General features: G+C 45.8%; 1 pseudogene; it reads left to right on the top strand.

Annotated features, from left to right (window-relative positions):
• The first annotated feature begins 12507 nt into the window (after positions 1-12507).
• LOC107497609 lies at positions 12508-13882 on the top strand (annotated as a pseudogene).
• Positions 13883-14454: the final 572 nt, after the last annotated feature.

Genomic DNA, 14454 nt, shown 5'->3' with positions numbered 1-14454 from the left:
TGAACTTCTGACCTCCAGAAATATGAAAGAATAAATTTCTGCTGTGTTAAGCCACCCAGGTTGCGGTGATTTGTTATAGCACACATAAGAAATCAGTTCAATAGCCAACTGTCCATTCTATTATACTCTATATCAGGCACTGTACTTAAGAGCTCTACAATGATGAACTCATTTAATAGTTAAGACATTCTGTGAGGTGACACATTCATCCTCATTTTACAGATGAGAAAACTGAGGTGTAAAGAAGTTAAGTAATTTGCCTGGAGTCACATAGCTGGTAAAACGGAAGAGCTGAATTCTGAACTTGGGACCCAGGCAGTCTGGCTCTGGGGTCATGGTGTTTACAGTTGTACTATGTTCCCACTGTACTTGGAGGGTGCAGGTTAGACCCAACTTCCCTAGTAGCCCCAATAAGTCCTGAAGATGCCACACAGGAGGACACAAGGGAATAGGCCAAGGTGTCATGTCATCTGCTTCCAACAGGGAGTGTCTGTGTAGCCACTAGGCTTTCTGACAATGGCCTTCGCTCTTTCTCTGAATCCAAGAAGGAAGGAATGATCCTCAACCCCAGTTACCCAGGGTCCAGGCAACTCTCAGCCTTTCACATGTTTGAGTTCCTGCCCTAAGCCCAGATCCCAGATGTGATCTTTCACCCTTCCCTCCCTCCCTGTCCTTAAACATTTTGAATACACAGGGAATAGAGGGAAGATATTATTTACTGTTTTTCGCTACTAAATTTACTAGGTTATTTAAGCACTTATAAGCATGAATATTTATAAGAATCTGCATTTGACCGTGAAACAGAAATAAGAAATTGGGAGATTCTAGTCTCAAGACTGGAATCTTAAAGAAATTATCTGACCTGTTCTTTCCTCCCTGACTCTCTTCTCCATCTGCTGTCCATGCAGAACTGACCTTCAGGCCAGGTACAGGACTGAAAAATGACACCAAAAACGTACCGCATAGTCCCCTCAGTTACACACACAGCTTCCAGGCCAGACCACCAGGTAGCTTGCAAGGGCTCAAGCCACCCTTGGAAAAGGGCAGAAGGCAGCTAAGTACCTTGGATGGCCTTTTAGTGTTGACCTTGAGAAAGAGAAGACAAGCAGGAGTGTCTCTGGAAGTGGAAGCGGTACAGACTCTTTCAGTAAAGCTGGATGTACTTGCAGTCAGGTGCAAAAGGTCAGCCAAATTGGGGCAAAACTATGCTTTGTGTTCCTTTTCCCAGCCCAGCCCTCCCTCTGATTTTCTCCCTTCACCTGCTTCTGTCACAGATGCAACTTCCCCCACGGGTTGTGGCATCACCAGAGTTACCAGGATTTCTGCCTGGTTTGCAGACTCTTAGGAAAGTCAAATTGGACCACTGAGCCTCAAGAGGTGTGGGAAAATAATTGGAAACTCCTGGGTGGAGAGAATGGTAGTTCATGTGGTTTAGAAATGCTCAGGAGTTTTCCAGGGGAGAGGAAAGCCCAGTTTTTCTTAATACAAACTACAGAAAGTACAGATTGTGTATATCAAAAGCGGAAATTTGTTAAAAATAGATTGAGAAATAGTGGTGCAGTTGATGTAATACTTTACTACTAGGTCTCAGAAAAATTTATACGAACAAAGGTCCTCTGTGTGTTGAGTCACCCTCCTTTAGCTCCTTCCATCTCCAGAAGATTTCAGCTCCCGTAGTAAGCGTGAAGACTATTATCAAGATAAGGGGGGACAGGAGAGTGCAGATAGAGGTTTCATTTAGGACACAGCTTCGGGGTTCCCCTTTTTTTTTTTTTGCCTCGGGCCCTTGCTATGCCATGATATGAAGCCATGGTGAATTAGCACCTGAGAGTCCCCTTGTATCTCAAGAAGTCTTAAAGCTAAAAGCTTTATATCGCAGTTGCAGATTGCCAAATGGACGTGGAAACCCAAATCACAGAGGCTTAAATGTTTTTTTTTTTCTTTTTCATGTCATGTGAAAGCGATAGGGAGTCCAAGACTGGTGCAGCTGCCCAGGAGCAGCTCTCAACAACGCAGGCTTCTTCCAGTTTTTCTGGTCCACCTTCTCTGTGTTTGTTTTTGTTTGTGTGTTTGTTTGTTTTTGCTTCATGATCTGAAGAAGAATCTACATTCTGAGCAGACAAGCAGGAGGTGGAGAGGACAGAGAGCAAAGGACACATGAGGGCCGGATCTATCCTTTAAAATGTTTTTTGCCTTTCGGTTGGAACTGCCATCTTCTAGTAATTTACCAAAATGACCAACATAAAAGGAAAGAGGAGGCACCTGCTATATGTTCTCTGGGACTTTTAGAAAACATGGAGTTGTTTCTTTTGCCATATCCATGTAAATAAATCTACAAGAAAGATAATACTTCACACATCAAGGGAATGGGCACTATTCAAAAAGAAATGCCCCACAAATGTAACCATGGTAAATTTGGAAGAGTCTACAGAGTTACCCAGCATGCAATTGTCATTGTAGTAAGCAAATAAGTTAAGGACAAGATTCTTGCCAAGAGAATTGAGCATATTAAACACTCTTAGCACTGAGATAGCTTCCTGAAATGTATAAAGGAAAATGATCAAAAAAGAGGGATGCCAAAGAGAAAGGTGCCTGGGTTTGACTGAAGCGCTAGCCTGCTCCACCCAGAGAAGCTCACTGTGTGGGAACCAATGGAAAGGAGGCTGAGGTTCCTGGTGGAACCCATCCCCTATGCATTCATGGCATGATGGGCGTAAAGAAATAAAAGACCTCTACTTGGCTAGAAATGTGGTGTAGTCTCTCCCAAAAAATATTTTAAAAAAACTTTAATTGTGTCCTTAAAGTGTTTTTCAATAGACTTTATTTTGTAGACCAGTTTCAGTTCATGGCAAAATTGGGAAGTTCCATAGATTTCCCATGTACCCCACAAATTCACAGACTCCCCCACTAGCAACAGTCCCCACTAGATTGGCAGGCACATTTGTTATACTTGAGGAACCTACACTGATATATCATCATCACCCAAATTTATCATTTTTTCAAAAAAGAATACTATAGCTTTTCTAGAAGTCCAAACTCAGCAGACTTCTGTTTATTTCTCATTGGCTAGCAATATATTTCATGACAACTCCTGGTTGCAAGGGTGTCTGGGAAAATTACTATTATCTGGGCACTCTCCCAATCTGACAAAATTGGGTAAGGAAGAAGGGGAGAGTACTAAAATTATACAATTCTTAAATGGCAAATATGGGGTGGGGGAAGTACTTCTAAAATATCTATGGTAGCCATAAAAAGATGTAGGATTTTAGATAGAATTTTTATAACTTATTTTTATTGAAGTGTAATATACATACACTGAAATGTACTAATCTTAGGTGTACAACTGATGACAGTTAATGTACGTATATACTTGTGTAACTACCATGTACATCAAGACATAAACCATGTTCAGTGCCCTGGAAGGCTCCTTTGTGCCCCTCTCAGTCAGCAACCCTCCCACCCTGAGGGATTCCAACTGCCGTTACTTACAGAGGGATATTAACCATCATAAATTCTGGAAAAAACAAATTATGGATGGAGAAGAACAAAAGGGAAGAAGAATAAGGCCAAATTAATGGTTGTTTTTGTGATACTGTTCATCTCCTTTGCCTTTGAAATTATTCTAATTCCATTTTTGGAAATCTTCTATTGACAATGTCACCATAAACTGAAGAAAGGAATTTTAGTTTGCTATAAAACTGATAGCAACTTCAACAGAGTAACTCTAATTTACTGGAATTTCCATTGCATATAATAGAACAACCCTAAGTAATAGCAGTGTAAATAAGACAGAATTATATTTCTCTGTCATATTAAAGCAGCCTGGGGATATGTAGTCCAGGATTGCCTTACACAGCAGCCCCAGGAAGACTTTAAGACCTGTCTTCTTTTGGCTTTCTACTCTATTGATCCTAGGGTGGTCTTTGTCCTCATGGTCCAAAATAGAAACTGAAGCTCCAGCCATCACATGTGTTCCTGGCAGCAGAATAGAGGAAAGAAAAAAAAACTTTCGCCCCTTCTCGATTTAATAGACTTCTTAGAAGTTCCATACAACACTTGTACTAATAACTCACTGGCAAGAACTTGGTCAAATAACCATGCTTAGCTTTGAAGAAGGCTGGGAAAAAGCCTTTAACCTGGGTACAATGTGCCATTAAAAACCATACATTTTTCCTAAGCGAATAAACTGATAGTCTCTTCCAAATTGCACTTCCATGGCTTTTACAGATGAGCCCCACACCTCCCCCTTCCCCAATTCTGCAGCCTTTGCGTTGCACTCCAAAGTCCTAGTGTGCCATCAAAGATGAGCACATCTCAGCTTACACCATCTGATCTCGATTCCTCAGGGGAAGCCTCAGCAGATGGGAAAGAACAGAGCCTTGCACCAGCCACACTACTCTCTGGTTCTATGGCCCCTGGAGCACCTTCTGAGGGTTGGATATAGATAACTAAAACCAAGTTCTGATAGCAGTGTTCCGTTTTATCTTAGGGACACAAAATAAGATGTGAGCATTCTGTTAGCACTCCTGTCACTTGACAAAATTTAGATGACTTTTACTTGTGTTTTCCTTGACACAAGTGCCATTTGTTTCCTGGTGTAAGAACTCAACCACAGCATTGTAGGATAGGAGCCTGGCCACCAGTGCAGCAGCCACCCCACATGGCTGATGGAGGGAATGCACTAGCTGTCCGGAAAAGCCACACTGCTGTATCCTCAGTGATGGTGCAGCCAAGAGCCACACTACAGAGGACGCTGATGTGGAAGCAGAGGCGAGATTGAGAAAAGTGAAGCTTTACTTTGAGCACAGGCATCAAAATGGGCCATGGACCATGACCTTAGCTGCCTTGAAAGGGTGGAAGTGGTAGGCTTGGCAACATTAGGCTAAGGACATGGATGAGACTGCCAGATGAAGAGAATTGTAGAATCAAGTGAGGCTCTCTGAGAACGTTCTGCTTGGGTTGGAAAAAATTAGGGTAAGCTGCATCCCTGATTTTATGTGCATTTCCCCAGGCTTAACTAATTGAGTGAGGTTCTGCTTCTTTGAAACATCTGTTAGTGCCTCCTTTCTTACTTCCTAATCAAATGATTAGTGAAATTTCTTAATGGGGTGTGGATTTTGCTTGTCAAATTTTTCATCCTGGGTCTAAGGGAAGGGTTGATTCCTTACTTGCCCTGATTCCTCCCCTAGAGACCTCAGAATTTTCCGCATTTACCCTTCCTGGATAAGAAGTTTTCTTACAAGGATTTCGAAGCTTCGGAAGTGCCCTCCTGCCACGTAAAGACGAGGAGATAACAAATACAGCGGTCTGCGAGTTGTACCAGTGCCAAATTCTGTCTTACTCTCCCAGAGGCCTCTGGAGCTTCCCTGAGAAGGGTGAACTGGATTTGCACAAGGGAAGAGTTTGATGGCTCTTTTCTGAGTAAGATTATGCCACACAGTGGCTTCTGGCATTTTAGGATTACAACCTGATCAGAGAGAGTGTCTCGTCTCCCGAGGTCCCAGCTGAGATCTCTAGGCTGGCCCTGCTGGCTAGAGTGGTTTGGCCAGACGTACATGTCTACAGCCTGAGGGCTGGGCCCAGCCTGGCTTGAACCACAGAAAGTGGGAATGGGAAAAGGCGACTTCCCAAAGCACCAAAGGAACGAGTTGTGTGTCAGGACCTGCTATTTCATGTCCTGTGCAATGCACAGTGTGCACTGCCATGTTCCCGTCCTTGCTCCCTGTAGAAAGTGTAATGGAATACTCAGAGCTGACAGTGACATTGTAATTTGTATCCGCTTATTTCTTTATTTATGTAAACTCACAAACCCTGGTCCTTTCAATATTCCCAGGAACCTCTGACTAACCTCTTACTACCCTCTGATTGCCACGTGTCAGTGTGTCTCAACGCATCTTTTGAGAACCGCAGAGTCTGAGGACCAGATGAACGGAGAGACGTTTCTTGTCTGTCTAGGGATGGGCATATCTACCTGGGGCTTCTGTCCGGCCTGGCACTGGAGTAAGCATCTGCCTGCGTTCGTATTCATACCCTATCTACTTTTCCTCATAGCTGCCACCCATCAGATTGTTCCCGAGAGTGGCATCCTCCGCTTAGTCCTCCACAAGCCACAGGGCCCTCTGGTGTGTGCTCCAGAACACCTCCTCTCCAGACGCAGTGCTTAAAGTGCTTCCCACTGTGCTCCTGGGGAAAGTCTCCAGGCTTCTGAGAGGGAGCGCATGCCTGCAAGCACCTGCGTGGCCAGAGAGCTGTCCCGCAAACAGAAGTCACTCTTCAGGGAGAAGAAAGGCAGTCGGTTAACTCTGCAGAGGCAGCCGGGGGCTCTTTGCTTCTCCCCAAATCTCTGCCCCTGCAAATCTAATTATATCTCTCTCAGCATCCAGGTTCTGGCTGCTCTCCCAGGCCTCTCTTTACATCCGTGATCCACGCAACCCAGACTTGGGAGGATTCTTTTATTGTTTACTCTCCAGATGTTTCTTACTCCTTCCTTCTGTTCTTTCTTCACCTCCCTTCCTCTCCACCCCCACCCCCAGACTTCAGCAAGTTCATCAAGTTCCTGTTCCTTTCCCAGCATGAACCAGTCAAAGCAGGCCAATCTCTCCAGTTTTGCATCACACCTCATTCCTTGGCCAGCAGAGTACATTTTATAGAAATTCCGGCTACTGGTTTTCAAGTCCAGGGGCTCCAGCCAGCCCAAGAAAATGTTCTGAGTCCAGGTAGCACTACAAAGTCCATTGCTGTCTAGTGAATCAGGCTCAGCTCTTGCTCCCACGCCTGCTTTCTTTCCCAGTGTTCTAGTCCTGGTCTCTGTGCCATCTCCTCTCTCCTCCCCGGCATCCTCTCTCTGAGCTTTGTGGGCTCAGGACAGCCCTAGCCTCCTCAGACATGCCTGAAAGTCTCTTGGACTAGACATCTGAGGGCAAGGTAACAACCAGATTATGTGTTTCACCTCTTTGTGAACAAACGGGGATCGAGCATCAGATAAGACAGACATGGTTCTTGCCTTGATGGAAATTACATTCCAGTGGGGGTAGAGAGAATAGACTAGCATCTATATGAATATAGAGGCTAATTTATTGTCATGGCACGTTCCATGACAGAAATAAAATAGGGCGATCTAAGAGTAACCTGGGATGGGAGGTGAGATGCTTTAACTGAGAGGCAGGGAAGTACTCCCTGGAGGGGTGGCACTTGAGCAGAGCTTTTCCTGAGGGAGTGCTCTGGGCAGACTAGACCCTTTGTGCAAAGACCCTGGGACAACACAAAGCCTGGTGTGATGCAGAAACCGAAAGGAGGCCAGTGCGGCTGGGGCAAAATGAACATGAAGGGGAGTGATGGGAAATGAGGTCACAGACGTGACTGTAGGGAGGGAAAGCGAGCCACGTAGGGCTCTGTAGTCAAAGGCGATGCTTTGGACTTTATTCTTTAAGTAGTAGGAAACCATAGAAAGATTTTTGGCAGAGAAGTGAAACGATCCGACTTGTGGTTTTGAAGACCCCCCTGGTTACCTGTTGGAGTGCAAGAGTGTCTTGCTGCACTGTCAATCAAAGCCTCGTTCTTCCTCAGGCTTTAGGGGAGCCTAAGGAGTCAGGAGCCCCTGCAAGGACCTGTCATTTATCTCTCTATTCTCTCCAGGTTTCGCTGTCCACCTGCACAGACCCACTTTCTGGATCAGTAGAATCATAAAGGAAGAGACTGGTTTTTGTCTCTTGACTAACTTTCCTTGCTTCATTTTGCTTCTGTTATTTTCTATAGATGTTCATAACATTCTGGATTTGAGTGAACAACACAAACTCACTAGCAAGAAGTGTCGAGAAAGAAGAGTGCTGCTTTTCTTCTTGAGGCTTGTGCTGGCGTCCACGCCTACGCAGAAGAGGCTGCAGGATGTGGACGTTACTGAGGAACCTGATTCTGGAACAGAGTTCAAGCCACAAGTGGTTACCATGACCTTAGCCCCGGCGGTTACCTCCTTTCTGCTACTGGTCACCCAGGAGCATTCCTATTCTGTTCCTCTCCAGGTTTCAAGCCTGGATAAGCAGGCAGAGGAGGGAGAGTTTCTGGCAGGGGTGGGCCAAACTGGGGCAAAGCCGAGTTCTTCCTGCTTTTTGCCAGCTGGCCTCTTCTCCTCCTTCCCTCTTTCACAGCCCTCCATCCAGGCTGATGTGATATGAGAAGTGTCTCCCTTCCACGACGCAACCCCACCCCTATCCAACGCTTTCCTGGGGAGTAATACTGAAGACAGACTCTATGCTCACCTACAGAGCCTTAAGAAACTTTTCTATAGGCCAGCGTTTGTTTGCTGGGCCTGGCCAACCACCCCCTTCTGTATCTCTGAAGAGCAGAGGGTGGCGGGGGACGGTACAAAGTAAGCACTTTGAAAGAGCATACTTAATGTAATTTTATAGCTGAAAACCAAAACCAAAAACATCTGTTTTTATGACATGGACTAGTAAAAGTCAGCTTTTGGTTTATTTTCACTAAAGGTTGAGAAATACTGAGAAGGCAGGATGGCATCTCAAGCCCAGCCCAAAGGAAGGAGCTGTCCCCAGCATTCATCCAGGCCAAGCTAAGTTCCTGTCCACGTTTCCAACCCAGCTCAGCACCCACTTCATTACTATCCATAACCTGCATGAGAATGCAGGGAGGAGTTTGAGACTCAGGTTTTAGAATCATACTCGTATTCAAATCTCAGTTCCCATCTCATTGCTAGCTATGTGTCCTTTGATAAATTACCTAACCTATAGTTAACCACTCAACCCCTAATTTCATGGACCCTGTAGCCAGCTGTGTGGGTTGGAATCCTGGCTCTGCTACTCGTTAGCTATGTGGCCTTGGGCGGGGTTACTCATCTTCTCCAGGCCTCAGTGTCCTCATTTGAAAAATGGGGTTACTGTGAGGATTGAAATGAATATATAGATGTATGTGTGCACATATGTATAAATGTTTGTATGTGTGTATGTGTCAGGGACATAGCAAACACTTATAAGTACTGGCTGTTACTATCATTATTTTATTTTTATTTAGGATAAGAGACTAAATTATATGTAAGAAAATAAGTCAATTTAAAAAATTCCTAAGTAAATCATAATGCAGGTGGGATATAGACATAGTAAATTCGAGATACAGCTATTCGATAATTGAGGTGAAACACGAGGCTAGACCACAGCATTCTGTCCTCTACTTCATATCACACTGGTTCCTACAGACTCTTTTTGACCTTACCTTGCTACCTCTTTTCTTTCTGGATCGTCTATCCTATGCCTCATGAAAAACCAGCTTCTGTTGAATTCTTCTGGGCCTCTACTTCTCTGCCTGAAGAATTCTTTCCATCAGGATTCCAGAGTCCCCTGACCACTCTTCCCTCTGGGGGTGGGGGCAGACACCTATTATATCATAGATTAGTCATTCTCCAAGTGCGGCCCCTGGGCCAGTGGCATCAGCATCACCTGGGAACTTGTGGAAAATGCACATTCTTGACCTCCTACCCCAGACCTGCTGAGTCAGGAACTCTGGAGATGGGGTCCAGCAATTTGGGTTTTCACTGGCCCTTCAGGAGATTTTGGTGCACCCTAAGGTTGGAGAGCCACTATAAAGAGGAAAAAAATGGGTCCAATAGCTGTTTTGCAGCTGTTCACGTTCATAGTCCTGTTCTGAACACCTGGTGCTCAGCGAAACTCTAAGGCTCGGTTGCAAAGTTAGGGACCAGAGGCAGAAGGGGAGCCAGCTGACCACTGTAAATGCTTTTTAGCCTGGTTCCTTCCTGAACCTTTTAAAGGCAGAGCTCAGGTTTTGGGAAGTTAGCCTGGATTCCCATGTGAGCTCTGTCTGATCAGCTGGAAGTCACTTAACCTCTCTGGGCCTCATTGTGGGTTGTAGGCCTCAGTGAATAGAGCAGGGTTGTGTGGAGGAATAAATGAGGTAACATAAGCAAAAAAAAAAAAAAAAAACCCAAAAAACAGAAAACCACTTTGCAAAATTGCAAAACTTCTTTGTTGTAAATTGTAGCCAGACAACTAAACTTTACAGGAGCAATTCTCACCTTTTTCCCCAGTGGACACACATGGGACAGATTATACTCACTTGCTGGACAGATTCTCAAAGCAGTCTAGTTGCAACTTCTCCTATTCCTCTCCTGCTCAAGAGAGAGAATGTTGATAGCCTCTGAGTCAGAAGTTCCAACGGGCAGAAGACGTGTCTCTCTGCGTTGTGCCTATAATCTTATCATCTGTTCTCACTCTCCCACTCTAGCTCAGTTCAGCACCGTGCGGTCTCTCCATTAGTTTGTCCCCGACTCTGCTCTCTTTCTGTGATCTTTTCCCTTCCTGGTTCTGTCTGTTCCTTGGAACTGAACCTCTTGCCTTGTCCCCAACAGTGCGGCCCTCTCCTGATTCCTTCTATTCCATGCCACCAATAGCCTTTTCTAGAGCAAGACAGCCACCTGCAAACCTTGCTTTATTCTAATTATTTTATTGGGCAAGAAGTAGTAGCCTCTGAAAGGAAATCTTCGGGCTCTTTAATGAAGTGGCAGAGTTGGAGCTGCCTCTGCCTTGTCTGGCTTTGCTCCCGGGCCAGGCTTTTACCAAGACTGCTGCATCATTGGCAGAAATTCACCAGCTGGTTACTTCTCTGTCTTTCCTCAGAAAGCCCTTCCTTGGCAACACCATCTAAAAGAGTCCTCTTCTCCTCCTTATTACATTACTGTGTTTTGTTTCCTTCCTCGTGCTTTACCCAAATCTGAAATCGTTTTATTTATTTACCTTTTGTTTGTCAGCAGTTCCTGGTGACTGGGGAGTGCTACCGGAGTCACAGTTCTGGTTTTACATTGCCCCAGTAAAACTTTTTGTTAGGTCAAATAATTAGAAATGTATACAAAGACATCCTTTCAGGTTAAACAAACAAGTATTTTTTTATTTGCTATCTCTCATTAACCCTTGGCCCAGAAACAGGGAGGAAGAAGCCATACTTACATTATCAAAACAACGTTGTTAACTATCTTGGGTCTTTTATTAGTTTAGTCATGTAGTAGACATCTAAAGTGCATCTGATTCCTGGGAAGCCTGAATGCTAGGCCGGAAGGGATGTGGCCATATTCCTCAACTCCAGTGTCCTGTGTGCTTCCAGAATGTAAACTTCATGAGAGCTTGTAGCTTCTTGGTTCTGTTCACCATAATATTTCCCACTCCTTCGCAAGGCCTGACATGGAGCAGTTACTCAATAAATGCAATTGAATAAAGGAACCAAAGACAGATGAATAAGGATGCAGGCAGGTGTCTGTATCTCTGGAAAAGAAAGTGAGTCTTTGTCTTCCTACACCCAAAGCCTTTGGGAGAGCTAGCACAGTGGGTTAGAGCATACAAAACACATAGAACAGTAACTTCTCGCTAATGTTTCCTATTCCCTCAGGCCCAGGCAGAAGTACCAGCAGCCCCAGTTCTCCTCCCAGGGTCCTAGCATTTAGCTGTTTAGTGTTCCTTGCTCACTAATCTGCGCATCTAGCCTCATCCTGTTCCCAAGCAGTCAGCTCTCGAAGATCAGCCCTAAACGGACATTTACCAACACGTGGAATAGGCACTTCTGCTATTCAGGGTCCTCCAAGAACTTGCTATGTGTCAGGAAAAGGAAGGTCAAGAGCTGAACTCTTTTCCAGGTCACTCAGGCCTCTCTGTTTCCCCCAAAACTCTGTTCCCACGACTCTAATTGATCTCTAGATCTCAAGCCATGTTTAGTCTTTCAGGCTTCGTTCTGCTTTCATAATTCAGGTTTCCTCTTTGATGTTGTTCCCTGGGCTGATTCTGCCCAATGAGCTTGTGCATCGCCAGTTTTCTCAGTTTCTCCCATCCCTGGCCCTGGTCACATTCCTGCTCGGCCAGTTTTCCCTAGTCAGCACTCAGCCGAGTTGGCTATTCTTCAGCCATGCCTCACGAAACCTTTCTAGAATCCCTAGACACATGTGAACCCAATAAGAAAGTGGTGCCCTGTGTTAAAGTGTCCGCAAAGGGCCAGGGGTCCTCTCATAGCCCACCACGGTCTGCGGGCAGGCTCTAATTCTGTCTCTCAGTGTCCCGTCCCTAAGAGGGGAGGAAGGCAGTCATAGACATAGGAAGGGGCCAGGACAAAGTAATGGAGAGACTGTGCTGGTGAGGGCTGGGCACAGGTAAGGGCAGGAGGAAAGTAAAAGGCAAGCTTCCTGTCCACCTGGTCCTCCGCTCCAACATCTTCCAGTTTGGGAATGAGCTGCACAGATGGGCACCAGTAATCTGTTACCAGTAACAGGTTAAGGACTTAAAGCCTTAAGTGTCTACCTTAATGTTAAGTTAGTGGATATTAAAAGTGCCTCTTGGTTGACATAAATCTCATGTACATATGCTTTCTTTAGGGGAGAGAAAGGGTGAATTTGTAGGCAGCATACTGGGAATTGCGGTAGTTCTGGTGAAATTGTTGCTTATGTGTGGTTCAGAGGAAGACAAGCTGATGCTGAGAGAACTTGAGTGATTTTCCCAGGGTCACATGATTGAGCTGAAGCATGGCCAGGACTGGCATCCTGGTTACCTGGCCCAGGTCAGGCCCCTTCCATTACCCCACCCAAACCTAAATGGCTCAGCATGGAATCAAGAAACCCCGCAACTGGGACTCAACCTTGGGCTTAATCAAATTCCCATTTTCAGAGGTGGAGCTGAGAAATTTATGTTCAAGCCCAGTGACTTAAAGAGAGAAAAGAAAAAGAAAAGAGGCAACAATGAGGAGAGAAAAAAAGCCACAACCAGGCTGAGTAGAATTTGGAGAATCTCAGAAGACAGTCTCGGACTTCTTCCCTCTTTGTAATGAAGCAGCTATTTCTTTCCCCTCAGCCAATGTAGCCACTTATCAGTTGTCGGGTATTTGTTGAACACCTACTATGTGTTGGGCACAGTTCTAGGTGCTAGGGGTACAATGATGAACAAGACAGATGATGTCACTACATTCACAAAATGCCGTTTCTAGTGGGACTTGGAGAGCTCAGAACTTTTCAGGTCTGAGACATCAAATTCTTAGGAGACTAATCTTTTTTCTTCTCTCTCTCCCTCTCCCTGTCTCTCTGTCCTCCTCTCCCTCTTTCTCTCTTTGGTAGGGTGGAAATGGAGCAGGGGAAGTTGCTAAAGAAGTAATTTGGTTCGGGAGCAAGGAGGTCTTCTTTTTCCATGGCACGCAGAAGCAGAACAGTAGTCAGTTTGATGGGTTAACAATAATCACTCAGTGAAGGAGGGAGAGAAGATGTAATGAAGCCGCGAAGCCTGGGATTTCTCTTTGTCTACATCATATCTCTTCTCATTGTTCTCCTGCCAACCTCCTGGCCTATGTGCCTTCGTGGGGCAGGTCCACCAGCCCCAACCTGCGCGGGTCCACATCCTCCTGCTCAGCCTGAAGCTGGAGAACCTCCTGCTGCTGCTGCTGCTGTTGCTTCCCTTCAAGATTGTCGAGGCTGCGTATAATTTCTTTTGGCCCTTGGAAGGCATGCTCTGTGCTCTCGCTGGCTATGGCTTCTACCGTGGCATGTACTGCGAACATGGCTCCTGGAAGATACCAGCATCGAGCGCTACCTGGGAGGGGCTGCTCTCGTGCAATACAGGCTGTCCCACCAGCCCATGAACGGAGTGACTGCTGCTCTGGTCTCCCAGATCTTGTCTTTTAGGCACCGTAGCATTTAGTCATTGTCCAATACTTACCAACCAACAATGTGGTGAGTGACGCCAAAGGCCTCCCTGTCTGCTATGAGAACTTCATCCAAGAGCAGCTGGGTGTGGTGCTTCCTGTGCAGCTGTGTAGCTCTCTGATCATCAAAGGCTCCTCATGCATCTTTAAGATGAAGTATATTTGTAGGTGGCCAGATGATAAACTGTCATAGGCCACATACATCTAAATGCCATTGGTCCAAAAGGCACTAATGAGCTGAGGGGCAGGAAAGGGCTTGGCCACAGCTGGGTCAGGGCTGACGGCAAGGCCTGAATGCAGTGAGGTGTGCAGGGAGCCCCAGAAAGCCACGGCCTGGAGGTCATTGCTAGGCCCCTCTCCAAGTGCACCAGTTGGGACTGACCTGGGGTTTGGAGCCAGGCAGGGGGCCCGCAGCCTTTGTCTTGCATTTCATCCCTTTGTATCTGACCTTAAAACTGAGGCCTGCATGAGGTCACCCCCAGGGCCTGGAATATGAACTAATGAGGCCACTTCTGTGCCCAACCCAGACCAGCTGGGGCTGCAACAACATCAATAACAGGGAACAGGTAGCCTGGGGCCCCCTTTGAGCCCAGCACCCAAGGTCCCCGTGGGGGTAACAGGTATCCTTTCTGTGTACTGTTAACAAGTATGCCAGGACAACAGGTGAAACAGGGACCACCTTGACAAACCAAGGCATGGTCACCCTGCCTGTAAAGTCAGCATCATCCCCATTTAAAAAAACAAACCAAGGGTCAGAGCGATTAT

The sequence above is a fragment of the Rousettus aegyptiacus genome, unplaced genomic scaffold (genome assembly GCF_014176215.1).
Source record: "Rousettus aegyptiacus isolate mRouAeg1 unplaced genomic scaffold, mRouAeg1.p scaffold_m13_p_14, whole genome shotgun sequence".
In the NCBI taxonomy this organism is placed as follows: domain Eukaryota; kingdom Metazoa; phylum Chordata; class Mammalia; order Chiroptera; family Pteropodidae; genus Rousettus; species Rousettus aegyptiacus.
Note: the sequence above shows the minus strand (reverse complement) of the source record. Positions and strands in the feature narration are given on the sequence as shown.